Source organism: Lissotriton helveticus, chromosome 4_1 (genome assembly GCF_964261635.1).
Source record: "Lissotriton helveticus chromosome 4_1, aLisHel1.1, whole genome shotgun sequence".
NCBI lineage: Eukaryota > Metazoa > Chordata > Amphibia > Caudata > Salamandridae > Lissotriton > Lissotriton helveticus.
Window position 1 is genome coordinate 1876384901 of NC_136063.1, and position 27970 is coordinate 1876412870.

Here is a 27970-nt window from a genome sequence, read left to right on the forward strand (position 1 = left end):
CTTCATTTCTTTAATCCTCAGTTTCCTGCCTTTGCTACTTCCCTCATTCCTTTCTCTATTACATACTTACTCAACTCCTTCCACTCTTTTTCTCAGTCCCTCTCTTCTCATAGTTCCTCACTCTTGTTCACTCACTCCGTCTCTATTACTCTTAGTGTCTTTGACTGATCACTGTATCACTATTTGTTCATAATGCTTTCTCTGTGTAGTTGAAGCACACTAAGGGGCATATTATGAACACAGCCAATAAAATTATTGCTGTTTTTATTGGCAGAAAACTGGTGCAAAAGTAGTTTTAGTGGCAGTTTTCTGCCGCAAAAGCAGCTTTAGCGACACATTTCTGCCAATAAAAGCTGCAAAACTTTTATTGCCTATGTTGATGATATGGCTCTATGTTACTTACATTTCTTTGCTGTTTCAATTAATCTTTTTCTGTTATTTTTTGTTTTCTGTTTTCTATTTTTTCTCTCTGTTATTCCCCATGTTTTAATCTTATTTTGAACATTCACTCACATTCTCCAAGAAACTCTTCTTTGTTAATGTTATACTCTCTTTTTTAGGTCGAGCGACCTATCTCAATGCGCATGTGCGCATTGAGATAGGGAGCTCGATCTATTGCAGCTTAAACAGAGCTTACCGAGATCAGGCGATTCCCAGGCGATTTCTTCCAGTGCACGTGAAAGCGCGTGCACAATGCCACCAGCCGCTTGCCTCGCATTACCACATCAAAGGCAAGGCGGCCTCGTCTCAGGCCCCTGCTGCTTCACACCCTCATGCCGCTCTCCCCGCTCCGCCCCCTCCCCTGCCCGCCGTGTCGCATTTCTCCTCCGCCGGCCGTACTTTCACTTTGACGGCCGCAGGCCATCTCTCGTGTTTCTCCTTGTTATTGTTCGAGTGTTTCCCTGGCTCAGCGTGGTGCCCGATTCATGGACATTTACAGACGCTCTGGTCTCTGTTATTGTATTTCCAGGACATGGTGACATTCTGCCGCAGCAGCATTAGGGCTGTACATAAAATGCCATGCGATAATTCACTCTAGTTTTACTTAGGCTCTCACAATGTTTTTAAGTAACGTGACAGCTGCAACATATTTAAGTGCCCAGACAGCTACAACCACACTTGTGAACAGCATTTCTTACCCCGCTCGGTAGGCGGGGTCATGACTTCACTCAAATGGTGAACAATGGCATGGGAGTCAAGAACATCGCAGAGTAGGGTTATAAGCTGGCCGGTGCTTGTTCTACATTGGCATGCAGCTCTCCCTTTGAAGACTAGATTCCTGTTTGTATTCCCCAGTCTAATATAAACAAGCATTTTTTATACTGCAATCAAAATAAAATAAAGCGGAACAGGACCGTAAATTACGTGTGACGTACATTGCATACAAACTGAGGATTCACGTGTGTTTGTCTATACACTCCAGCACCCGCTTACACATACAGTGGTACCTACACAGCAGCACACACACACTAACAAACATAGATAGATACACAGCACAGCGTGGGACACGCACACAAACACAGTGGCTCACACACGCACACTCACAGTAGGCCACATACAGTAACTCGCTGTACACACACGCGCACACACACGCAGTACATCACGCTCCACATACACAGGCACTCAAGGTTAAATGCACACGCATAAAGTGGCACAGACACAGAGTGAGTCACACACAACTGCAAGGTCAGTAATTGTCAGGTACAAACCCACTCGCAAACAGCGTGACTCACAAGCGCAGTAGTGCATACCCTCACACTGTTACATGCTTAAAGTGGCACACAGTCTAAGATGCAGTGACACATAGACTATTACTATGAAGCACACACACTTAGATAGACATACCTAGGCACGTGCACACGAGCACTCCTAATTTCAGATTTGGACGTAGCATTCGCTGCGTTTTGTAGTCTGAGAGGCATTTGAAACACACAACCACCTGCCTTTAGCTCATACACTCAGAAGGTGCCAGCACAGGGCTCCCTCCTATATCCGCCTTAATGCGCTCTTGTTCTGCCAATTAATTAGCCTCCGAGGGTGGGAGCGGTCGCTCTTGTGATCCCCCCGCCTGCCGGGAGGCTCGGGCACATTACAGACGGAATAGCAGTGGTCCCCACGCCACCAGCTGCCTAATAACTGAGCTGCCTGCAGCCCGGCAGAGCACAGCTGGGACCTGTCCCACCAGGCTCGGCACCAACAGCTCCCCTAATCAGCCGGGCCAGCCGGCCACTGCGAGCCGCTCTTTAGTGGGCAGATGGTGTGACTTTGGACACTTTTACCTGCGTTAAAGTATTGCATGCCTCCCTCGCCCCCCCCCTCACTCCCCTCAAACTATACACCCCTGCTTTCAAGTGGAGGCTGGAGGGCATCTTACTCATTCTAGAGACTAATTACAACTCTGATTTCTAGTGTTTATTTGGAAGGGGCACAGAAGTTGCAATTGTGTGTTGCATTATTTCTTATCAAGCACGTAGCAGCAAACACCTGGGTAGGTCAAATGCATGAGAGTACTTTTCTAGGGTTTATACCAAGCTCAAGCATTTAAAAGTACTTTGAGATGTGATAAATGTCCAAGATCACACAGGGTGTGCCTGCAATGACACTGTAATTGTGCCCAGCTATCAGGTTTTACAATTTGCACTTCAGCCGCTGGATGGTAGGTAGGATTTGTAAAGTGTGCCCAGGATAACACAGTGTGGTCATGCAGCAGTTTAATTGTCTACTGGACCAATAAAACTAACATTGTCCAGTATACCAATCAAAATTGCTCTCCAAAGACACCAGGCAAAGCAGACGCTCCCTCAAACAGATCACCAAGCGCAATTTACCCTACTTACAGCCTAGCCTGTTCTCTGTCGAGACTTTAGCAATCTTTAGAGCACAAGATAAGATCTTTTCACATGGAAGAGTCAGACGTATTGCAATACTACTTAAGAAACAAGCATTGGCATAGACAATAGGTCTCGCCTTTGGACCTTATACGTGTTTAGCCATGCAACAGTTGATGTTGCTGCACCAAGGATATTATGCTGCATAACTAAATACTTAGAAGGTCCCAAAGGCGAGACCTATTGGCTATGCCAATGCTTGTTTTTCTTTCACTTCGTTATCTATTTTGTTTTTCACAATTATACCCTCTTCTGTCTTTTCTTCGGTAAATAGATCTATTAAACAGTATCTCTTCTTTACTCCCTATAGCTGTCTTTCTTTTAACATCACTCTCTGTTTACTTTCCTTATACTTACACTTTTTAAAAAAAAAAAAAATTTTTGGGTTAGCTCCCGGTCCGCGTACCGGGAAGCTAACCCGGGAGCGAACCAAAAGAAATAGAGCTTGCCAGAGTGCTAAACATTGTAGCAATTTTTTTTGAAAGGGAAGGTAGTTCTGAAAAGAACTTTTTTTTTATATTTTTGTTGTTTTATATTTTTTTTTATTTTTTGAATTTTTTTTGTTTTTTTTGTATTTTTTGAACGATTTTATATTTTTTTTGGTTTTTTTGGGGGGGGGAAACAACAAAAAACAGGCGTTGAAAAGGGCTCAACAGGAGCAAAAAAAAATTACTGGGGGCGGTTAGGGCAATCATGGTGTTCATATGAAAGGTTGAGTGCATTGATGCTCATGTTGCCACAAGCTAATAATGCACGACAGTGCATACATAAATGTATCATATGCCCAAAATTTTGTTGGATATTTGGCACAGTTTCCCGTGCCTCCTCTGGTGTTAAAGAAACCGGTATTGTTGGTCTGGCCACAGGAGTTGGTCTAGGATTGTCCAGCATATCCCTTAATTCCGCCCGGCTGTAATTTAGGGGATGTTTCCTCGTCATGTGCCTATGCATGGTGTGATTACCATAACTGTATTTTTTGTCCGTCCCTCTGGACAATTGTTCCTTGCATATGAGGCAGGTGACATACCTCGCGTTGACTTTTTTTTGTCCACGAGGCATCGAAAAAAACTGCCAGATGAAACTGGCTTTCTTTCTGGAAACCCGGGGCAACTCTTCCAGGAATTGTGGTTCTTCTCCCTCCTCATCCATTTCTTCATCTTCCTCCTCAGTGTTGGTAATCACCTGGGGAGGTGGTCCTCTCTTCCCATGAGGAGGTGGAGGTGGTGGTGGGGGTCCACCAGCTGAAGCAACCAATGAAGCCATTTTCACACAAGCAAAATAGGTCTTCCAACAAGCAAAATAGGTCTTCCTCTCACAATGATGAAAGTCAGAATGAGGAAAGAAGGAGGGGTTTTCATCATTTGGAAAAAACAATACTTCTCAACCAATGACAAGTGTTATTTTTAGGTCACCTGACCTAGCCTTCCATAATTATGAAACTAAAAGTGAAATGAACCAATGAAAAGTTTTATTAACAAGTCACATGACCTCTCACGCTCATGTTACGCGCTGCGGAACGCTCCCCGGTTAGCTTCCGGGTCGCTAAGCTTCGCGCCCCGGTCCGCGCCCCGGGACACTTCCGGGTGCGCTAACGCGATACGTCACAAGACGCATTTCGCGGCAACGCGATACGTCGCGCTTTCGCGCCGCGGATCGCTTCCGGGGAGCTGCGTTTCGCGCCTCGGTCCGCGCCCCGGGGCACTTCCGGGTGCGCTAACGCAGTACGTCATAAGACGCATTACACGGCAACGCGATACCGTCACTATGTTGATTTCTTACCGGTTCGCGGACCGGATCGCGGAATCAAATTGAGCTAACGGGAAGCTTCCCGGTTCGCGGACCGGGAGCGAAACAAAAAAAATATTTAAAAAAAATTATTAATAAACATATAAAATCTATTTTTGGATTTAAAGAAGAATACATTTTACAGCTATAGATATTAGCTTTTAAAAAACCAATGAAATTCATTGAAAAAACCATAGGTTATAGACCATATATAGTTAGGAATTAGCATTTACAAAACCTTGAAAATTCACTGAAAAAACCATAGGTTATAGACCATATATAGTTAGGAATTAGCATTTAAAAAACCTTATTTTACTCACACAAAACCAATGAAATTCCATATATAGTTAGTTGTACTAACTATATATCGCGCACCCGCAATCCACTGCTGATCATGTCACATATTACATCATTCATGACATGGTCAGTGACATCACTGATGACATCACTGATGACATCTCAAATGACATCACTGATGACATCACTGATGACATCTCAAATGACATCACTGATGACATCACTGATGACATCTCAAATGACATCACTGATGACATCACTGATGACATCTCAAATGACATCACTAATGACATCACTGATGACATCACTGATGACATCTCAAATGACATCTCAAATGACATCACTGATGACATCTCATTTGACATTACTGATCACATCACTGATGACATCATTCATGTGATAATACGATGAACCTCTTCAGACTCTAATATAACCTTAGATACACTCAGTGTAAACACAGACTCGCAGATTGTCACTCATCCATGAAGTTACACACACACCTAGTCAGTCATGCAAACAATCAATCACACCTCCATTTCCTTAACTATACAGTTAAACACACCTTACTTATTCAAACATATACTAAACATATTTACTCACTTATACAATCCTGGATACAAGAGCACAATGATCCATACAGCCACTCACACATTCACTGGCTCTTATGCACAGTTATTTATATATGTCAACTCTCACATGTACTGTGTTTTACATATGTACTTACTTTGACATGTAGCACTGAGATATCCATTCACTCACCAATAGAGTCATGCACACAGTCAACCACCCATACAGCTGTTTCCACATCCACTTTTGAACCCATACATTATGCACAGAGTCATACACCTTCCCAGCCACCCACACACACTCCCAGTTTCCCATACAAATGCTTGGGCAACCAATCAATAACCCATATAGTTACTCATATAGCTACTGATCAACACATGCAGCAGTTTACATCACAACAGACATAATGATGCACAAATTAAGACAGTTTAGTCACTAACCCATGCACTCAGTGAGACACATTTAATCACTCACTCATACATTCAGTCATGCACCTACTAAATCCTTCGTCCAGACACTTATACATCTACTCATTCTTCAATATGTAAGACATATTTTAACTTTACAGAAACATACAGTCACTGGATGTTGTCATCAGTGATGTCATCAGTGATGTCATTTGAGATGTCATCAGTGATGTCATCAGTGATGTCACTGACCATGTCATGAATGATGTAATATGTGACATGATCAGCAGTGGATTGCGGGTGCGCGATATATAGTTAGTACAACTAACTATATATGGAATTTCATTGGTTTTGTGTGAGTAAAATAAGGTTTTTTAAATGCTAATTCCTAACTATATATGGTCTATAACCTATGGTTTTTTCAGTGAATATATATATGTATACATCACCTACTGGCGGTCGCCAGTAGGTATATATAGTTAGAATTTTTTCCCTATGGGATTTTTGAAAATTCTATGTCTAATAACTTTGGCGTTTGTGGACGGAATTGGCTGAAATTTTCAGGAAAATGGCACATTTTGTTTCTGAGCAGCCCCTGAAAATTGGGCGGGGGTTCGTCCAGGGGGGGTCGAGAAAAAAGGGGGGTCCCAAAACGTGTTTTTAACATTGAGTTTTCCATAGGGCGGTTGGCCTCACTTTTAGCCCGAACGGCTGAATGGATTTGCACGAAACTTGGCAAAATTTTAGGGACTGGTAGCCCGATGTGCCTTTTGTAGGTCTCAATATATGTGCTCCAGTGGATTTTGAGAAATTAACGTTTAAAAAAAGATATATATCTGTAACAGCGGACCGGGCAGCGCCCCGGTTCGCGGACCTTACGCGTACCGGAACTTCGCGTAGCGAAGCTGATTGACTCTCCGGTGTCTGTCAACATTCTAAACAGTCCGGAGCGGCCGCCATCTTGTCTCTCGGTAGGATTGAGAGACAAGAGGAGGCCAAAACAAAGGGGGAAATAACCATAAGGGGGCATAGTAGATCCTCCCTGACCCCCTAGGTTTAAAGTGAAGGCTTTAAAAGGGCCCCGCGGGGCAAAAAAAATATATATTTTTTTTTGTTTTTTTGCGTGGGTAGCGCCCAGTCCGCGAACCGGGAAGCGTTCTGGGCAGCGTACTGCAATGAAAAATGAATGATAGACTTTTCAAATACTGTATGTTAATTGATTGTTGGTTTTGTTGCTTATTTTTTAATTTACATTTTTTCTGTAAACTACTTTCCCACCTTTTTTGATGGTGCGCTTCCCAGGGAGCGACCCGGTACGCGAACTGTTGAGCGCCCCGTTTCGCGAACCTTAAGCGTTACGGGAGTCCACCATTTTGTGTTTCGGTCGAATTAAGATACAAAATGGAAGGCAAATAATGTTCAGAATGGGTAGAAGGGGGCACGGTAGACTTATCTTGACCCCCTAGGTTTTGTGAGGGTGGCTGAGGAGGCTTATATGTGCGAGAAAAAAAACATTTTTTTAAAAAATTTCGCGAGGTTAGCTCCCGGTTCGCGTACCGGGTAGCGCCCCGGGGAGCGTACTTTGTTGAAAATTAGTGAAAAAAGTTAGAGTAAAATAATAATTGTGAGTGATCAGATGTAGGGTAGCTCTGAGAAGAGCTTTTGGGTTTATGGTACATTTAGGTACTTATAAGTAGGTACCAATGCACAGTCTTAAATTCAGAGTGAAAATTCTGTTGCCCTCATCTGAGAAGTGAACTCCATCTCCTCTGTAGATATCTTGCATGTAGTAACGCAAGTTATTGTTGTACAGGGAGCCCATTCCATGGTCTCTCATGTAAGCTGAAACAGATTTGTTTACATGCTTCCTCGACTTCTCAATTTGTGGACAAAATTGGTTTGACCACCTCCATTTCTGTCTTTGGCATATATTTGAATATACCAAGGCAGTCTGAGGAAAAAGTGCCATCAATTGCTCAAAGGTGTCCTTTAAAAGCATTTCCAGACCTACCCCAGTCAAAGTGCCCAAATCATTACCTCCACAGTGCACAATTAACAGGTCAGGTTTGGGCAAATGCATAAAGGTTTTCACCAATGGTATCAATTGGTGACATTTTAATCCACTGTGGCCAAACCATTTAATTTCCACATCTTGTAAATTGAGGTTAGGTAAATTTCTGTTCTCAGCATACCTGTGAGCCCAGTGGATATAACTATGTCCAACAATCCAGACAGAAAACATGGTGAGAGAAGGTTCTGCTGCAATCAGATGAAGTGTGGCAATGAAATGGCAGTTGTAAAAATGAGAGTTTAAAATGAAAAAAACTGTGGAGTTTCTGTGTTAATGAAGCAGTAACAGTGATTGGTGGATTTTGATTGCTGAAAACAGAAAGTTAGGGTGCATGGATGAGTTCTTTGAAAGATGTATTTTGAATGGTCAATAAATAATCATTAAATGAAAGATTGCAGTGGATACGCAGGTGCACTGAGAGTTCAGAGTTCAATTGCAACATTGTTGTGTGAACTTGCAAACACCAGAGGTCTTGCAAGAGGTGGTTGCTATGCAGAAAAGGCATGAAATGGCAGAGGGGGGAAGGGTTTTCATTTGAAAAAAAGTGAGGGAAGAGTTTTGATTGGGTGACATGAGAGATATGTGTGAAGAATTACAGCATTTCTGTGCTTTTGATAGCTGCAGACTCTGGAGTGCATACCTTTTGCTCTGCTGAAGACAAATTGGTGTGTTTCTGAGACTGTTTTCAAACTCAAAGTATTTGCTAAGGTGAGAAAATATTTCTTTAATTTAGATAGAGAATAGTGTGCTTTAAGGAGAAAATTATGAAGAAAGTTGTGTTTTTCAAATGTTGCTTTGTCTCAAGTGTTTTACAAATAGATTTTGTTTCTTTGAGAAAATGTAATTGGAGAAAATGTGAAGTGTTAGTACTGACAGGGTGTTTTTCTGCATAGGAGCTGTGGAGTCTTTTCAAATTATGACTTGAGAATCGTTTTTGAGGAAGATGAATGGTTATAATATTTCTGACAAGGACATAATGGTGTATGCTTCTTTATAATGCAATTGAATGTCTCTGATGTTATTTTTCCCATTTTAATGTAAGACCTTTCTCTGTGGCGCAAATTGCTTGTAAATATGCTCCCACCTGTGCATGGTAAATTTAGATTTTGAATGTTTGTGTTACATAGCCATGTTAAAAGTGATACAAACATGCTGCAAAGGCAATCAAAAAATTGCTTTTATGTGTCTTAAGGACATTTTAAGTAATTTTCCCATGTGCAGTGTTTTGAAATTATGATTTGAAAATCGTTTTTGGGGAAAAGGAATTGTTTTTAAATTTATGACAAGGACATAATGGTGTATGCTTTTTTATAAGGCAATTGACTGTCTCTGATGTTATTTTTCCCATTTTAATGTAAGACCTTTCTCTGTGGCGCAAATTGCTTGTAAATATGCTCCCACCTGTGCATGGCAAATTTAGATTTTGAATGTTTGTGTTAAATAGCCATGTTAAAAGTGACCCAACCATGCTGGAAAGGCAATCAAAAAACACTTTCATGTGTCTTAAGGACATTTTAAGTCATTTCCTCATGTGCAGTGTTTTCAAATTATGATTTGAAAATCGTTTTTGGGGAAAAGGAATGGTTTGTAAATTTATGACAAGGATATAATGGTGTATGCTTCTTTATAAGGCATTTCTGTGTCTCTGATGTCATTTTTCCCATATTATATTAAAAGACCTTTCTCCGTGGGGCACATTCATTGTAAATATGGTCACACTTGTGCATGTTAATTTTGGTTTTTACTGTTTGAGTTACATAACCATGTTAAAAGTGACCCAAAAAAATTGCAAAGGCTTTCAAAAAACACTTTCATGTGTCTTAAGGACATTTTAAGTAATTTCCCTGTGGGCAGTGTTTTCAAATTATGAATTGAAAATCGTTTTTGAGGTAATGGAATGTTGTTAAAATTTATGTGCGCCATATGCCCCCAAATTTCTTTTTCAGGGGTGCAGCAGGGTGTTCTTGAGACACCCCTGCACCTTTGGAAAAATTCCTAATTTGCGATGAGCTAATTGCTAATCGCAAATTGCACCTTCATTCATATGGGCATCCTGGCCCATGGAAATGAATGGGTAATTTGCAATTAGCAATTTGCTCATTGCAAATTAGGAATGGTAAAGAATTGCTATTTATTCCTTAAAATTTGCTATTTGGAAATGCGAAATAGTTATATGATACATATGCCGGTTGATGTCTAACAAGATAAGAAGCTTAGGGATACATTTATGATGACTGGCGCAATGAAGTGGACATTACTTACTTCATTGGTAGAGCTTTACATGTATTATGTCCTCTGTATTCTTCATCAAGCGTAACTTTAATCTGCAATCCTGAGTAGGCCTCACCTTAAACAAACCTCTGGATAGGCCACACCTTATCGTCATCATGAATTAATCATTTAAAATGCTAGGGACAGATTTATGATAGGTGTATGCCTCTTTTGCGCCACTTACAAAACACTGTCCACGGGGAAATGACTTAAAATGTGCTTAAGACACATGAATGTGTTTTTTTAAAGCGTTTGCAATTTTTTTGGGTCACTTTTAACATGGCTATGTGACTCAAACAGTCAAAATCTAAATTCACCATGCACAGGTGGGAGCATATTTACAAGGAATGTGCTCCATGGGGAAAGGTCTTATAATGTAATATGGGAAAAATGACATCAGAGACAGTGAAATGCCTTATAGAGAAGCATACACCATTATGTCCTTGTCATAAATTTGCAAACCATTCCTTTTCCCCAAAAACGATTTTCAAATCATAATTTGAAAACACTGCACATGTGGAAATGACTTAAAATGTCCTTAATTCAAAATTTGCTATTCCTTATTTTGCGATTGCACTGAAGGATTTGCAAATTTTGCGATTTCTTAAATGCAATGTATCAAACAAAAAATATGTAAAAAATGACATTAAGGATTTGGAAACTACCACCAACTTCTAGTTTGTGGTAATTTGCTAATTCTTTTCAAAAAACATTTTTTTCCAAAAAACAAAAGGTGCCACATGACACCAATACATGCCCTTAGGGCATGTATGTGCGCCATATGCCCCCAAATTTCTTTTTCAGGGGTGCAGCAGGGTGTTCTTGAGACACCCATGCACCCTTGGAAAAATTCCTAATTTGCGATGAGCTAATTGCTAATCGCAAATTGCACCTTCATTCCTATGAGCCTCCTAGCCCATGGAAATGAATGGGTAATTTGCAATTAGCAATTTGCTCATTGCAAATTAGGAATGGTAAAGAATTGCTATTTATTCCTTAAAATTCGCTATTTAGGAAATGCAAAATAGTTTGATGGTACATATGGCGGTTCATCTGTAACAAGATAAGAAGCTTAGGGATAGATTTATGATGACTGGCGCATCACCAGGGATGTGCCAGTCATCCTGCGCCGCTGTTCCGCCACCCATGGTGTGCTGCATTTACAATGCGGCGCAGCATGGGGCAAAAATGGCACAGATGCGTGACGTATCTGTGCTGTAAAGGTGGCGCATTGCTGGAATTGTATCGCAAGTGCGATGCAGCTCAAGCAAGGCTCAGGGGTGCCCCATCTCCACAATGTTGCGTCAAGACCTATGCCTGCTTAAAGCAGGCGCAGGGTTTTGACGCAGCTTTCTCCTATCTGATTGTAAATACGGCACACCATGGGTGGCAGAGCAGCGGTGCACGTTAACTGGTGCATGCCTGGGGATGTGCCATTTAACATAAATCTGCCCCTTTACATTTAAGTATGTGCAGGGGACACAGAGTTGGTGAGGCTTATCCAAGGTTAAGAAGAGATGAGTCCTGTTCACTGAAAAATTAGACATAGGCTTCACCTGCTCAGCATCGCTGGACATGGCTAAATAATAGCTGCAAAATGTTACTCTTGTTAAACAATTTTACTATTATAATCTCTGAGATTTGTCTCTTACTCTGCAACATCTCATTGTTGTTATCTTTCTTTAAAGATAAAGACAACATCAACATGAGCGACAATCTGCAATCAGTTGATTTTGACCTCATCATTGAACTTGTAATTGAAACATCAGTGGATGTTGATCCCTTGGATGATTTAAATCCTGAGGATGAAGAAGAGCGTGATGAGGATGCAGATTTGTCCGAATTATATGACATAGGGTGGGAAGCTGACCTGCTTGAGCCTATGGAACTATAAACATTTATTTTTAAAATTTATAATAAATAAAAAGTAAAAGTGTAAACCGTTTAATTTAAAAATAAAGACACCTTCAAAAACAGGTTATGTGTAGTGTCTTCAATAAAATATTAAAAAATGATCATAAAATTAGATCAGATTCACATATAAAATAGCACAGGTAACATGAATATAAATTCCATTTCTTTTCTGCTATTTCTGTATTGTAAATTTGCCAAGGACTAAAAAATCTTCTATTTAAAATGTCAAGTAGTGTGTTAAGTTTTTGATCACTGTTATTGATTTACTGTTTGGTAATAGTGGTTAATAACATTTTTTAATATATTTTACCACAGATTCAACTGCAGATCATTTCAACATTTCACCATGCCAACGAAAGAAAGAGAGAGAAAGGCTGCAAAACGTCAAAGACAGCAGGCCAATCAAAAGAAGCAGCAGTCCTCTAACAAAAAGATTTGTCAAGTCACGAAGAAAGCACCGGGTAAGAGTACAAAAACATTCATAAGAAATATGTGTAGTAAAAAAAATATTACTACAGAAAATGTTTCAGTCCATAAAAAGAGAAGCAATTCAAATGGAAAGGAAAGGCCAATCAAAAATGTTACTGCTAGAGAAAGAGATAACTCTGTGCATGATAGTAGAAGGAAACAACAGTTTAGGGACATTCGTAAACGAATGTTCCGCAACAGGATAATTGGCAATTTGTTAAAAAATATTAAGAAAGGTCAACAGAAAGTGTTTTTTTATAAGAGAAAAAAAAAAGTTGAGAAAGTTATTAATGAGGCATTTGAAATTAAACGTAAGTTATTTATTTTGATAATCAATAGAATTAGGAAGCTAAACAAGGCAATTTATGATTTCAAAAGAAATAGTAGATGGAAGAGAATAGTTAATCGTAGTATTTTTTGTGAAGTTTTTTCTGGAGAATGGATGCATAGTTCAAGCTCTGAGGCATTTTTTAATGAGGAGAGTTATTTCCAGGATAATGATTTGGTGCATGCAGTTGACACCAGTGGTCGTGCTTATGAAGTGAAAGATGGTTGTCCAGTTGAAAAAGAAAAACTTGTGACAACAGAGGCAGAAGAGGTGTTAGGTAATGAGGTTTTAGGAAGACGTGCTAAGGGTCCTGTGTACACCTGGAATTGTAGTAGTATTTGTAGTGTGCGACAGGATTCCATCAATTTGCTTTGTGATTTTGTACGGTCATTTAATAAGAAAAGTTTGAAGCAGAAAATAAGGTTGTTGCAAGAATTAGATCCTTGCAGAGTGAGAGAAGTGACAGGTTTGCATGGTCATTCACTGGCTTGTCTTTCCAGGAGAGTATGCCAGAGTGTTTTTCATCATTTCAGGATGCTAGCAGTGCATCATAATAAAGTGAGGAAATTAGTTAGAATGTTGTATTATGCTAAGAGTCCAGCAATTATGCTTAAACAATTATGCGCTGCTCTTTTGCATGGTTCTGAAATAGATGTGAAGAATATATGTGAAGAAATTGAGTTTTGTTACTTTGGAAGTAAAGAGGAGAATGTTGAAATTGACCAAGAAGAAGCGGGTAATGTGGAAGATAGTGTACAGGTTTCCAGTACAGATAATTTCCAGAGGGAAATTGCGACGTTTCAGGTCAAATCAAGTGAGAGGCCAAATTTCACTTGTGTGTGTTGTCGACGCACTTATTATAAGAATCAGACTAAGTTAGTGGATTTATATGCAAAAAGTGAAAGGGAAAATAATAGTGAATGGAAGGATTTCACAACATACTTGATGGTAGAAAATTGTTTTGATTTGGGATTGGATCAACGTGTGTGTACTTATTGTTGTAACAAATTAAATCAAAACCAGATGCCTGCTAGAGCAGTTCATAATAATCTGGAATTGATTGAGATTCCTTCTGAATTGAAGGATTTAAATACTTATGAATCTATTTTGATTCAAAGTATCCATCCCTTTCAGGCTATTGTAAGAATGGAGCCAAAGACAGGGAAATTGCCTCCATCAGATTTACAGAGAGGATTAAAGTGAAGAGTTGTTTATTTGCCTCTAGATTTGAAGAAAAACATTAACACAATTGGAGTAGAAAAAGTGGAAGAGGAACCTCTGGTTATCTTAGTTAATGGGGTTCCGACAAAGAATAAGAAAATATGGCAAGATTTAGTAGATGTTAGGAAAGTTAAAAAGGCAACATTGTATTTGAAAAAAATAATAAATACTATAAGAATGTATATGTTGCAGAAGAGGAAGTAAGTGAGGAAGAGGATAGCGATTTGTGTGCTGGTCAAATTGAGAAAGTAGAACCCTCTACTAGTGAAGAAATATATGAACATTATAGTGTTCATCCTTTGCATTCCAAGGAAGTCATGGGGAATGCTATTGAGTTGTTTCAAATGAAACAAGCCAAAGGGAGTCCCATTAGTGTTTGGGAGGAAAGTTTGGAAGCTCGGTGTTTCCCACAGCTTTTTCCAACAGGTCAGGGAGGAAGATATGATGAGCGACCTCATCAAATTCCTGCTTCTGAATACCGGACTTTGCGATTGTATGCAGGAGATGCTAGGTTTCGACAATGCATTCCTTATTTGTTTCATCTCCTGTTTGAAAGCGATCTGTCTGGACTGTCATATGCAGTGAACCACATCTTGAAAAGTGGTATACACATGCAAAACATCTCGGCAAGTGACTTTATGGATAAAGTCAATGTCCAAGACAGTATTTTGGATTCTCACCTGATTAATCTCATGGCGTGTCAGCGTGGTACTAATGAGTACTGGTACCGTCGTCATGGTGATTTAAAATGTATGCTGAGGAACTTAGGTACTCCCACATTGTTCCTCACTCTGAGCTGTGCCGAGTATGGCTGGGAAGACTTACTTGAATTTCTACGAGAGGCAAATGCTAACGTAGATAACATCGAATTCAAGACACCCGGAGAACTGTGCTCTTTGGATCCAGTCAATGTATGTAGGTACTTCAATCATAGATTTGAAGCTATGATGTCTTTCATCATGAATAAGAAGAATCCACCTCTTGGAGAGGTGTTGGATTTCTTCTGGAGAAAGGAGTACCAAGCAAGAGGTGCTCCTCATATACATATGCTGCTGTGGATCAAGGATGCACCTAAATTTGGAACGGATCCAGAAGACTCAGTGATGAGTTTCATCCAACAGTATTCTACGTGTGCTGTTCCAAACGCAAAGGAGAAGAAAAGCCTAAGAGAAAAAGTTCTGCGTTTCCAAAGCCATCGATGTGGAAAGTACTGCCGTCGTAAATTCCGAAACAAGGACAAGTTCTACACCAAATGTCGTTTCGGCTTTCCACGACCGGTGATTTCTAAAGGAAGAGTAAACAGTTTGATGTCTTCGCTGCGACATAATGTGATGAAGAAATCACCTAAAAACACATACAATTTGAAGAGGAACGAAGAGTCCAAGTACATCAACGACTACAACCCGGTGATTTTGTCCATGTGGAATGCTAACATGGATATACAGTTTGTGGCTGATAACTGTATGGCTGTGGCTCGGTATGTGACATCTTACATCACCAAAAAAGAGAAGACAGAATTGAAGGATATGTGGGAGGACATTTCCCATGAAAAGAGCCTCAGCAAGAAGTTGTACAGTTTCAGTCTGAAGATGTTGTCGCATCGAGAAATCGGAGCGTACGAATGCTCTGACCGGTTGTCTTCAGCAAGTCTCTATGCCAAGTCCAGGAGTATCGTTTGGGCGAGTCTTGGTCTTGCTGCAACACGTAATCGAGTTCTGAAACCTGTGCGGGAAATTGAGTATTTGGCGGAAAAGGAGCCAAACAGTACTGACATTTTGAAGACCAACATGTTGGATACATATTATCCAAATAGAAGCAGTCACCTCGACAATGTTTGTCTGTATGAGGTTCTTCAAAATTACATATTCAAGAGGAACATCAAAGAAGATACTGAGAAAGGAGTGTATGCTGTAATAGGAAGTGAGGGATGTCTGGTCAAGCAAAGAAAATGCCACTTGGTAAACCATCGAAAATTGACTGGCGAATCTCCTGAAAAAAAGGAGTTTTTCTATTTAGCACTTTTGCAACTTTTCAAGCCTTGGCGTGCAGAAGAGGAACTGCTTGGAGATTTCCTCTGTTACGAAGACTCTTTCAATGCTGCCAAGGAGACCATAGAATGTCCTGCTTTTCCCAAATATGTAGAAATGTTGAATGCGGAAATTGAGCAGGAAGCAACGATTGCAGCCGAGATTGCCAGAGACAGTTCTCAGGACAGTCAGAGTTCTGCTTCATTGAGTCAGGATCCACTAGGAGGACCTGTTATCGAAAATGAAGCTGCCACTGCTATGAATGAAGTGGAAAGAGCCATGGCACATGCTCAGGAGGATGCGGTTAACTTAGAAGAGTTGGAAAGACAACTCAACGTTGAGCAGAGGAAAATATATGACGAAGTTACCATGCAAATTGATCATGGATTAAGTCATGACAAGAAAGAGTGCTCATGTACGTCGTTGAAGCCTGTCCGACTGTACGTGAGTGGAGAAGCGGGAACTGGAAAAAGTTTCCTCATTAAAGCAATTTCATGCTATTTGCAGGAAAGGACAGAGTCATCGCTGTCTTGTGTTGTCACCGCTCCAACTGGACTGGCAGCACATAACATTAAAGGGATTACTTTACATCGTTTACTGATGCTGCCAGTGGAGCATGACAACACATTACAATATCACAAGCTATCTGGAGATGCTTGTTTTGAAGTTTCAAGAATCTTGAGGAAAATGAAACTTCTTATCATTGACGAAGTAAGCATGGTTTCCAATGTCATGCTTGCCTTTGTGCATTTGAGAATGCAAGAAGTTCTCAAAACAGAGTATGATGTGTTATTTGGTGGCAAACACATCATTGTTTTCGGAGATCTTCTGCAGCTGACACCAGTGAAAGGGCAACCTGTGTTCAAAATGCTCACGCATGAAGATACCAGGAAGTGCCTAGGGAGCATTGGCAACGTCAATATATGGTTAAACTTCAATTATGCTGAACTGCATGAAAATATGCGTCAGGCGAAGGATGAAGTTTACAAGACTATTCTACAAGATGTTAGAATTGGAAAAGTGACCGAGCATGGGAAAGAAGCTTTACATGCACGATTACTGTCAAATTTATATCCAGAACAAGATGTTGTGCCTGAGAATATTTTTCAGAAAATTACTGATAAGAAATCTGGAATATGTTTGATGCCAACTCTTGCAGAATGTGCCAAATTCAACAACAAAATGTTGCATTTAGAAAAGCAAGAGATTGTGAAACTGGAAGCTATTGACAGAGTAGAGCATATGGGATCAACAATTATTTTGTCTGAGAATCTGAAAACAAAATTGGATTCATTAGAGAAGAGTATATCTAAAACTGCAGGTTTTGAAAAGACTCTGAATGTGTGCTTGAACTGCCGTATAATTTTAAGAAGGAATTTACATGTTGAAAGAGGTCTGGTAAATGGATCAATGGGTAATGTTGTTGATTTTGTAAAATACAGAAATAGAGATGGAATTGAATTTTTAAAAATTAAATTTGATGGCATTGAGGAAGTACAGCTAATTGGTCGTTGCTCTGCTAGATTTTTGCTTGTAAAAGACTTATATGTTCGCCGTAAGCAGTTTCCTGTTTGCTTGGCATATGCGGTGACAATCCATAAATCGCAAGGTTTAAGTGTAGACAGTGCATTGGTGAATATTGGCAGTTCTGTGTTCAAGGAGGGTATGGCAAATGTGGCATTGTCACGAGTTAGAACTTTATCGGGATTGTACTTGATTGAGTGTGATGTCACAAACATTTGTGCGGATCTAGATTGTGTTAAGGAATACAATAGGTTAAGAAGAGAGTATGCGCCACATTTGCCTCAGTATCCTTTGTTTGAGAAACGTGTGGTAGGCCGGAAACGAAGAAATGTGACCAATACTGGGTAGGTTGTAGCAAAAAGACGAAAAGTCGATGAACCTAAAATTACAAGCAGAAACAAAAAGGATTCTGTTGAAGATGTTGTTGGTTTTCAATTTGAAAACAGTTCTGCTATGCTAATGTAGTGGTTAATGTTTTGTTTTCTCTAGAAAATGTAAAAGAAGAGATTGTGGTCAATTCTGATCAAAGATTTTGCAGTTTGTTAAATTCTGTGTTAGAGAAATGTAGCACTGATAGAACAAACATAGAAAGTGTGTCTGAAATTCGAAATCTGTTAGACAGATGTTCAGGCCAAACACAATTCTCTCAAAATATTCAGCAAGATTGTCAGGAGTTTTTAATGTATATGCTTGATGTATTGCATGCTGAAGGTGTAGATGTAGATCAGCTGTTTGGGCTTTCTTATCAATGGCAGCATGACTGCGAGAACTGTATGGTATCAAGTACTACTAGTGTAGACTCAGAAAGATTTATATATTTAACTTTGCCAGACAGTAAATCAGTCTCCTTTAATAAGCTAGTAAAAGCAGCTGATCACAACATGGAGTGTAGCCAATGTAAATCTGAAATGATGTCCACATTATTTATACGAACATATGGCCAGTATGTCATTTTAATGTTCCAACGATGTAGCCTGATGGAACAAAATTGACAACTTTAATTAAAAATTTTGTAGCTTCGCAGTTGTCAATATCAGGAAGGACTTTTGTAACTGCAGCAATTATATATCATGACGGCCCTTCAATAACATCAGGACATTACACAGCTTATTTAAAGTCTAGAAATGGCTGGTCATTCTGCAATGATTCTGTTTTAATTTTCAAAAAAAAATTGCCGTATGACCTTAAAAACTCTTACCTGGTGTTTTTAAAACCAAAATTTTAGGGAAATAATCTCGGGATGTGCTCTGTGGAATTTCAAGAAGTTCTAATGGCTCCTACACAATTTGGCCTTGAGGATAAGTGTAGTTCAGAGACATAACTTCTAACCATAAGACTGGACGTCATGGAGAAATAAGTGCACTTTGAATGAGTTCAGAAAAACTATTTCTTTTTATAAGCTAATTGAAGCAGCCAATCAAAACATAGAGTAGAGGGAATGTAAGTCTGCAATGCTGTCTACTGTTTTACATTGCTTTGTGATTAAAAGTGATGTAGAGAACTAAATAATTGTAGTACTCATAGAGGTAGTGTAAGTCTGCTTCATAGTAAGCAGTATCAGTGTCATAGGAAATGTAGAACATGACTGAGCAAGAAGGGGAAGATATTACTATTCCAGGATTGTGAAAATGATCTTCAACATTTTAATTCTGAAAGTTGCAGAAATGCCAAATGACGGGATTGGCTTACAAGAAATCCAAGAGTTATAAATGGCTCTGACAAGATTTGGCCTTGTGGAAACTTGTGGTAGAGAGCAAGAAGTCATTTATTGCATGTAACATGTTTTTAAAAACGATGGAGATTTTCTTTCAGAAAGTGGCGGGTTTAAAGTAATAACAGCACAACAGAGTGTAAGCTGTTCATAGGACATCCTTTGACGTCATGGAAAGTAAGTTAACTTTAAGGAGTTCTGGATTCTGATTTGTTATGTTGTATGGGTTTTTTAAACACAATCATTTTGATTGTGTTTTTTTTTCCCCGCTGTTATATGATGAATACCTTCAAGTCACTGTTTTTAGTGAATTTTGATACATTCTGAGAACAGCAAAAATAAACCATTTAACATGTATAATTAATTCTGTACTGTTTGCATTTATGATGTATATGTAGAACTGTGTAGGAGGCATGGAGAAGGTGAGGCTTCTGTAAGTGTCAAAGTTGTTGCATGCAGTGCTGCACTTCTGCGTATTCTTTCATATGCTGGACTACATCTGCACAATGAGATACCTAAGCAAAGGAAACACAAGTGATGTGATTGTGAAATGAGCAAAATAAATTGCACGTATTTCATTTACATCACCTGTGTTTCCTATCATTACGAATCACATTGTGCAGATCAAGTTTAGGTCTGTCCAGGGAAACATAGGAGGTTTGGACTTTGTTCAAGAGTGCAGTGGACATGACTCACTTCATTGGTAGACCTTCACATGTATTATGTCCTCTATTCTCTTCAACAACTCGAAATTTCATCTGCAACCCTGAGTAGGCCTCACCTCAAACAAACCTCTGGATAGGACACATCTTATTGGCATCCTGAAGCAATCATTTAAAATGTTAGTGTCTTGCGACACTTTTCTGAGACAACAGCAATGCAAAAGATGCACCATGTTTTAAGATAGGCCTCACTTCATCTGCATCAAGATACTGTTAGTTTAAAATGTATATCTTTAGGACTGTGCAGGGGGCCTGGAGAAGCAGAAGCTTCTGTAAGTGTCAAAGTTGTTGAAAAACTGTTTGTCCTTCAATCTTTTCCCTTGTCTTTTGTAATTTTTAAATACATGTTTTAATATTTTTCAAATGTTTGTTCTCTCTTTCACAGATTGAAAGTATAAAAACAAAAAGTGAGTAATTTAACGACAATTATAAGGTAAATGTTTTGTACTCTTTTCGTTACATTTCTATCACATTTAACTTCTATTAGTTCCACTGCTTCATTTCTTTAACCCTCAGTTTCCTGCCTTTGCTACTTCCCTCATTCCTTTCTCTATTACCTACTTACTCAACTCCTTCCACTCTTTTTCTCAGTCCCTCTCTTCTCATAGTTCCTCACTCTTGTTCACTCACTCCGTCTCTATTACTCTTAGTGTCTTTGACTGATCACTGTATCACTATTTGTTCATAATGCTTTCTCTGTGTAGTTGAAGCACACTAAGGGGCATATTATGAACACAGCCAATAAAATTATTGCTCTTTTTATTGGCAGAAAACTGGTGCAAAAGTGGTTTTAGCTGCAGTTTTCTGCCGCAAAAGCAGCTTTAGCGACACATTTCTGCCAATAAAAGCTGCAAAACTTTTATTGCATATGTTGATGATATGGCTCTATGTTACTTACATTTCTTTGCTGTTTCAATTAATCTTTTTCTGTTATTTTTTGTTTTCTGTTTTCTATTTTTTCTCTCTGTTATTCTTCATGTTTTAATCTTATTTTGAACATTCACTCACATTCTCCAAGAAACTCTTCTTTGTTAATGTTATACTCTCTTTTTTTTTCTTTCACTTCGTTATCTATTTTGTTTTTCACAATTATACCCTCTTCCGTCTTTTCTTCGGTAAATAGATCTATTAAACAGTATCTCTTCTTTAGTCCCTATAGCTGTCTTTCTTTTAACATCACTCTCTGTTTACTTTCCTTATACTTACTCTATTTTTTTTTTTAAAAATCTTTGGGTTAGCTCCCGGTCCGCGTACCGGGAAGCTAACCGGGAAGCGAACCAAAAGAAATAGAGCTTGCCAGAGTGCTAAACATTCTAGCAATTTTTTAATAACGGGGAGGTAGTTCTGAAAAGAACTTTTTTTTAAATATTTTTGTTGTTTTATATATTTTTTTTCTTTTTTGAACATTATTTGTTTTTTTTGTATTTTTTGAACACTTATTTGTTTTTTTGTTTTTTTTCAAAGGGAAAGAACAGAAAGAGGCATTGAAAAAGGCTCAACAGGAGCAAAAAAAAAAATTAAAACTTGCTGCGTTTGGAGCATCAGTGTTTCTCGAAAGCCAAATTAATTAATTTCAGACTCATGTTTGCGCATGAAATTAAAGTGCCACAATATAAGCATGTCAGCTTCATATGGACACATTTTTTTTTAAATATTTGGCACTGTTTCGTTGGCCTCTCCAACTGTGAGAGAGATATCAGTAGATGTTCTTGTCACCGAAGTTGGGGGGTTCTGTTGTAGTTCACGCATCTCTGCACGACTATAGTTGTTTGGATGCCACCTCTGCATATGTCAGTGCATCGTGTGATTTCCATAACTGTATTTTTTATTAGTGCCCCGGGATAACTTATCTTGGCAGATAAGGCACGTAGCATGGCGTGCATTGACTTTTTTCTCTCCTGGTGGAATGGAAAAAAATTGCCAGATAAAGCTAACTTTGCGATGAGATACCCGGGGTAACTCCTTCACAAATCGTGGTCCCTCTTCTTCCTCTCCGTCTTGTTCTTCCTCTTCCTCCTCTGTGTCTCCAATAAACTGTGCAGGTGGTCCTCTCTTCCTATGAGGAGATGGTGGTGGTGGTGGTGGGGGTGCAGAAGCTGAAGCTACTATTGAAGCCATTTTTTAATCAGAGCAAATGATCAGGTCTTCCTTTCTCAAAGTTGAAAGTCAGAGTGAGAAAAAAGGTGGGGGCTTTCATCATTTGGGAAAAAAAATAGTTCTAAACCAATGAAAAGTGTTATTTTTAGGTCACCTGACCTAGCCTTACATCATTGTGAAACCAAAAGTGAAATGAACCAATGAAAAGTTTTATTAACAAGTCACATGACCTCTCACGCTCATGTTACGCGCTGCGGAACGCGCCCCGGTTAGCTTCCGGGTCGCTGCGCTTCGCGCCTCGGTCCGCGCCCCGGGGCACTTCCGGGTGCGCTAACGCGGTACGTCACAAGACGCATTACGCGGCAACGCGATATGTCGCGCTTTCGCAACGCGTCGCGGATCGCTTCCGGGGAGCTGCGTTTCGCGCCTCGGTCCGCGCCCCGGGGCACTTCCGGGTGCGCTAACGCGGTACGTCACAAGACGCATTACGCGGCAACGCGATACCGTCACTATGTTGATTTCTTACCGGTTCGCGGACCGGGTCGCGGCATCAATTTGAGCTAACGGAAAGCTTTCCGGTTCGCGGACCGGGAGCGAAACAAAAAAAAATATTTAAAAAAAATTATTAATAAACATATAAAATATATTTTTGGATTTAAAGAAGAATACATTTTACAGCTATAGATATTAGCTTTTAAAAAACCAATGACATTCACTGAAAAAACCATAGGTTATAGACCATATATAGTTAGGAATTAGCATTTACAAAACCTTGAAAATTCACTGAAAAAACCATAGGTTATACACCATATATAGTTAGGAATTAGCATTTAAAAAACCTTATTTTACTCACACAAAACCAATGAAATTCCATATATAGTTAGTTGTACTAACTATATATCGCGCACCCGCAATCCACTGCTGATCATGTCACATATTACATCATTCATGACATGGTCAGTGACATCACTGATGACATCACTGATGACATCTCAAATGACATCACTGATGACATCACTGATGACATCTCAAATGACATCACTGATGACATCACTGATGACAACATCCAGTGACTGTATTTTTCTGTAAAGTTAAAATATGTCTTACATATTTAAGAATGAGTGGATGTATAAGTGTCTGGATGAAGGATTTAGTAGGTGCATGACTGACTGTATGAGTGAGTGGTTAAATGTGTCTCACTGAGTGCATGGGTTAGTGACTAAACTGTCTTAATTTGTGCATCATTATGTCTGTTCTTCTGTAAACTGCTGCATGTGTTGATCAGTAGCTATATGAGTAACTATATGGGTTATTGATTGGTTGCCCAAGCATTTGTATGGGAGACTGAGTGTGTGTGTGGGTGGCTGGGAGGTGTATGACTCTGTGCATAGATGTATGGGTTCAAAAGTGCATGTGGAAACAGCTGGATGGGTGGTTGACTGTGTGCATGAGTGTATTGGTGAGTGAATGGATATCTCAGTGCTACATGTCAAAGTAAGTACATATGTAAAATACAGTACATGTGAGAGTTGACATATATAAATAACTGTGCATAAGAGCCAGTGAATGTGTGAGTGGCTGTATGGATCATTGTGAACTTGTATCCAGGATTGTATAAGTGAGTAAATATGTTTTAGTATATGTTTGAATAAGTAAGGTGTGTATAACTGTATAGTTGTGAAAATGGAGGTGTGATTGATTCTTTGCATGACTGACTAGGTGTGTAAGTAACTCCATGGATGAGTGACAGTCTGTGAGTGTCTGTTTACACTGAGTGTATCTAAGGTTATAATAGAGTCTGAAGAGGTTCATCATATTATCACATGAATGATGTCATCAGTGATGTGATCAGTAATGTCAAATGAGATGTCATCAGTGATGTCATCAGTGATGTCATTTGAGATGTCATCAGTGATGTCATCAGTGATGTCATTTGAGATGTCATCAGTGATGTCATCAGTGATGTCACTGACCATGTCATGAATGATGTAATATGTGACATGATCAGCAGTGGATTGCGGGTGCGCGATATATAGTTAGTACAACTAACTATATATGGAATTTCATTGGTTTTGTGTGAGTAAAATAAGGTTTTTTAAATGCTAATTCCTAACTATATATGGTGTATAACCTATGGTTTTTTCAGTGAATATATATATATATATTGTATCAGAAGACCACTGCAGGAAATTGTATCACCCATGCAAAAATGCCAACAATCATCATCCCCACAAGCTAAAGTGGAGCATCCCCTTTGGGGAATTCCTCAGCACCAAGCATAACTGCAGCACCACACAGTCAAACCAGAAATAAATAAATACAATGACAGACAGATTCAGGCCCTGGAGGTAACCCCTCAAGGCACTTAGAGCATAGTTACAATAAAAAAGACACCAATATATTCAGACTCATCATGACTTTTAACAAAGATTCATCTGCCATGAGAAATATGCTTACAAGACATTGGCATTTAATAAAGTCTGACTCGGTTATAGGGTAGGAGGTACCTGCACACACCTCTATCACATCCCGAAAATCTAAATCTTTGGAAGATATTTTGGTACATAGCTACACAGGGAGTTGGTTATAAGAACAGCAGTGCTTCCATAAATGGGGCAGGTGTAAAGCCTACAAAGGAAGCAGCAACCAAAAAACGTACGAGCTCCCCATTGGTAAAACACAGTGCATACATAAATTCATCACCTGTGGTAGTGACTATGTTGTTTATGTCTTGAAGTACCCATGTGGGCTCATTTATGTAGGAAATACAATCTTTCCTGTCAAAAACAGAGTTTTGGAGCATTACAGGCCCATAAAGAACTTGGATGTGAATTACCCTATGGGTAGGCATTGGGCAAAAAAACATAATCAGGATGCTGATATCTTTTCGTATTCTGTAATTGGCAGGATTGAGAAGAATGCACAAGTTGGTGACACAGAGAGAAACCTCAGAGTTCTTCGTATCAGAATACATTATTCTGCTCAATAGCAAAACCCCAGGAAGCCTCAACAAGGATGAGTAGCTACATGTACACATCGGCTAATGTGATATTTTTGTAAATTTACTGCAATTTCTTCATCTTTTTCGCTCTCTTTCTGCCCTCTTTCTATGGTTTCCTATAGCTACTTTATTGTATTTCCTGTTTTCTTTCATTTACGTTAATTGGGTATTAGGGATGTCAAATTGGACTCTTAAGCAAATTGAGTGATGTCTACTGGATGGTTGGATTTTTGAAGACACATATCTCTAAAAATAGGTATGTTTGGATAGCATTCCTAAATGACCACAGACACATCCCATGTTAATTCCTCGGTTACCAATTTCTAAGAATCTAATTTGTCTAATAAAGACTCTCCTTTTTTAGTATGTGAGAAACTACATGCATAATGTTTTCCCAGACACATCACTCATGTTTCAGTTTGTGTGGTGGGTTATGGTTTGTTTTCATATATGTTTATTTATTAGAAATTAATTATTGGGTCATTAATGGTAAGTCAACCAGGATATTGATTTACGGTTTTTGAGGGTACAGTTTGCAGGGAGGTACCCAGTTTGGGAAGTTCTCTTTTGCCAGATAAAGGAGGACATATTATAAAATGGGATATGTGAAGGCCACTAATGCATAACTTTATATGGATGTTATATTGAATTTAGATTCTTATCTAATAACCTTAGATTAGTTGAGATACCGCAGCGAGGTTTGCTTCTAATGTCACAGGACAGCAAGTTCTGTGGGCGGCCACTCGCATCTCTGGGTACTTATTCGAACTATGGAAACTAATGTCAAGGCTTATTCTCATGCATAAATGCACTAGCGTACACAATATAGAACATTGCAACCTCTGATTTGAGTATAATCTGAGGGAGCAATAATTATGTACTATAATTTGATGTGGCTAAAGGGTAGGCCTGGGTGGTATATTATGTTCTGCTTGCGGAATTTGCAGAATTTGGGTAATTTTGTGTTCCGCGGAGAAAGCTGATTTGACAAACATTCCGCGATCCGTGGCTTCGCACAGTTTTTTCCTTGTTCGCGCTTTCAAAATGTGTGTTTGCAAGATATTTGCCCTCGAACACGCAAACAGCGTTCGCAAACAGGAAAAAAGCATCACGAATGGGTGGAATAAGCAATTCGGCGTGTTTGCGGAGCTCTGCGTGCTCACGGAGATTTTTTACCGTTTTGTGGAGATTTGCGTAGCGACTATCCGAATTCCGGCCACCCCTACTAAAGGGCTGTATCTTCTAACACCAAATGCATATAAGATGCCAAAAAGGGAAATGTTGGATTTTTCTGAAATTGAATTTTCATTCTGTAACCTGTTTTCTTTATTCATATTATTAATTGTGTGTAGCTTACAATAATGCTTAAAACAAAGCTTGATGTTTAATAATGTGTGATTTACAAACAATCTGGCAATTTAAGACTGTGACTGTCATGTTGCACAATATGTTTTCTATTTTTATTGTTTTATTTTCCCTTTTAAGGGCGATTGGGCACACTGAATTTGTATCAGGCTGTGATGAAGACCCTGTGTGGTTGAATTGCATAGCAAAATAAATCAACTTGGATTGTAAACAGAGTGTGGATTGCTAGCTTTTCTGTGTTCCCGACACTGAACATAGAACACTTCTTTGCATTTATATAAGTATCTATTGTATCTATCTATCTATCTATCTACCTATCTATCTATCTATCTAGATAGATAGATTGAATGAGTGATATAAAGAGATAGATAGATAGATAGATAAATAGATAGTTAGATAGACAGATAGATAGATAGATAGATAGATAGATAGATAGATAGATAGATAGATAGATAGATAGATAGATAGATAGATAGATAGATAGATAGATAGATAGATAGATAGATAGATAGATAAATAACCTACTGGTGGTTGTAGTTAGGACCATGTTTCCATATGAAAAGCCTTTTCACTTGCCTATATCGATACATTTTCCAGAAAAAGTGTGCCAGTGATTCTTGTTGCCGACGTAAAGTTTTGGGGTTATCCGTCAAGCAGGGGTCAAGACAAAGGGGGGTGAAGGGGTCATAAACATCGGTATTGCATGTTAATTCCCATAGGTACTTTAGAAACGGCTACAGCCCAAACCCGATGAACGGAATTACACCAAATTTGACAGAAAGGAAACTGTTGGTCCAGAAAGCACCCTTTATGGAAATTGGCGTAAATCAGTTCCATAGTTTTGGAAATCTTATGGAAAATGCCAATTTGTATCTATAGGGATGCTTATCCTCTGAGGATCCAACAGTCCCAATGCTTAAAACAAGGAAGTGTTGGCAGCCATCTTGGAACTCGGTTTGAGTTGAGTCCATGAAAAAACATTTAAAAAAGAAAAGGGGGGAGAGTAGAAACACCCTAGGCTCTTGGGGGGTCCCACAGGGACCCTGTTGGGCTAAAAAAGCCTTTTAGGCAGAAGTTGAGCTGGATCCGTGGCTCCTGCTGAAAATGAAAGTAAAAAAAACCCCGGTCTGCCAGGTCCTGGGAGCATTTTTTTAATAAAGGAGGGGGGGCGCAGTATGAGAGGGGGCAGTGTGGAGACCACCACGTTCCCAGGACAGGCATTACAAATTAGAAAGGGGGGTCACGCAGCCCACCTCATGGGGCCATAGATGGCCCTGGAGACCACCCTCCAGGGATGGCTCCTACT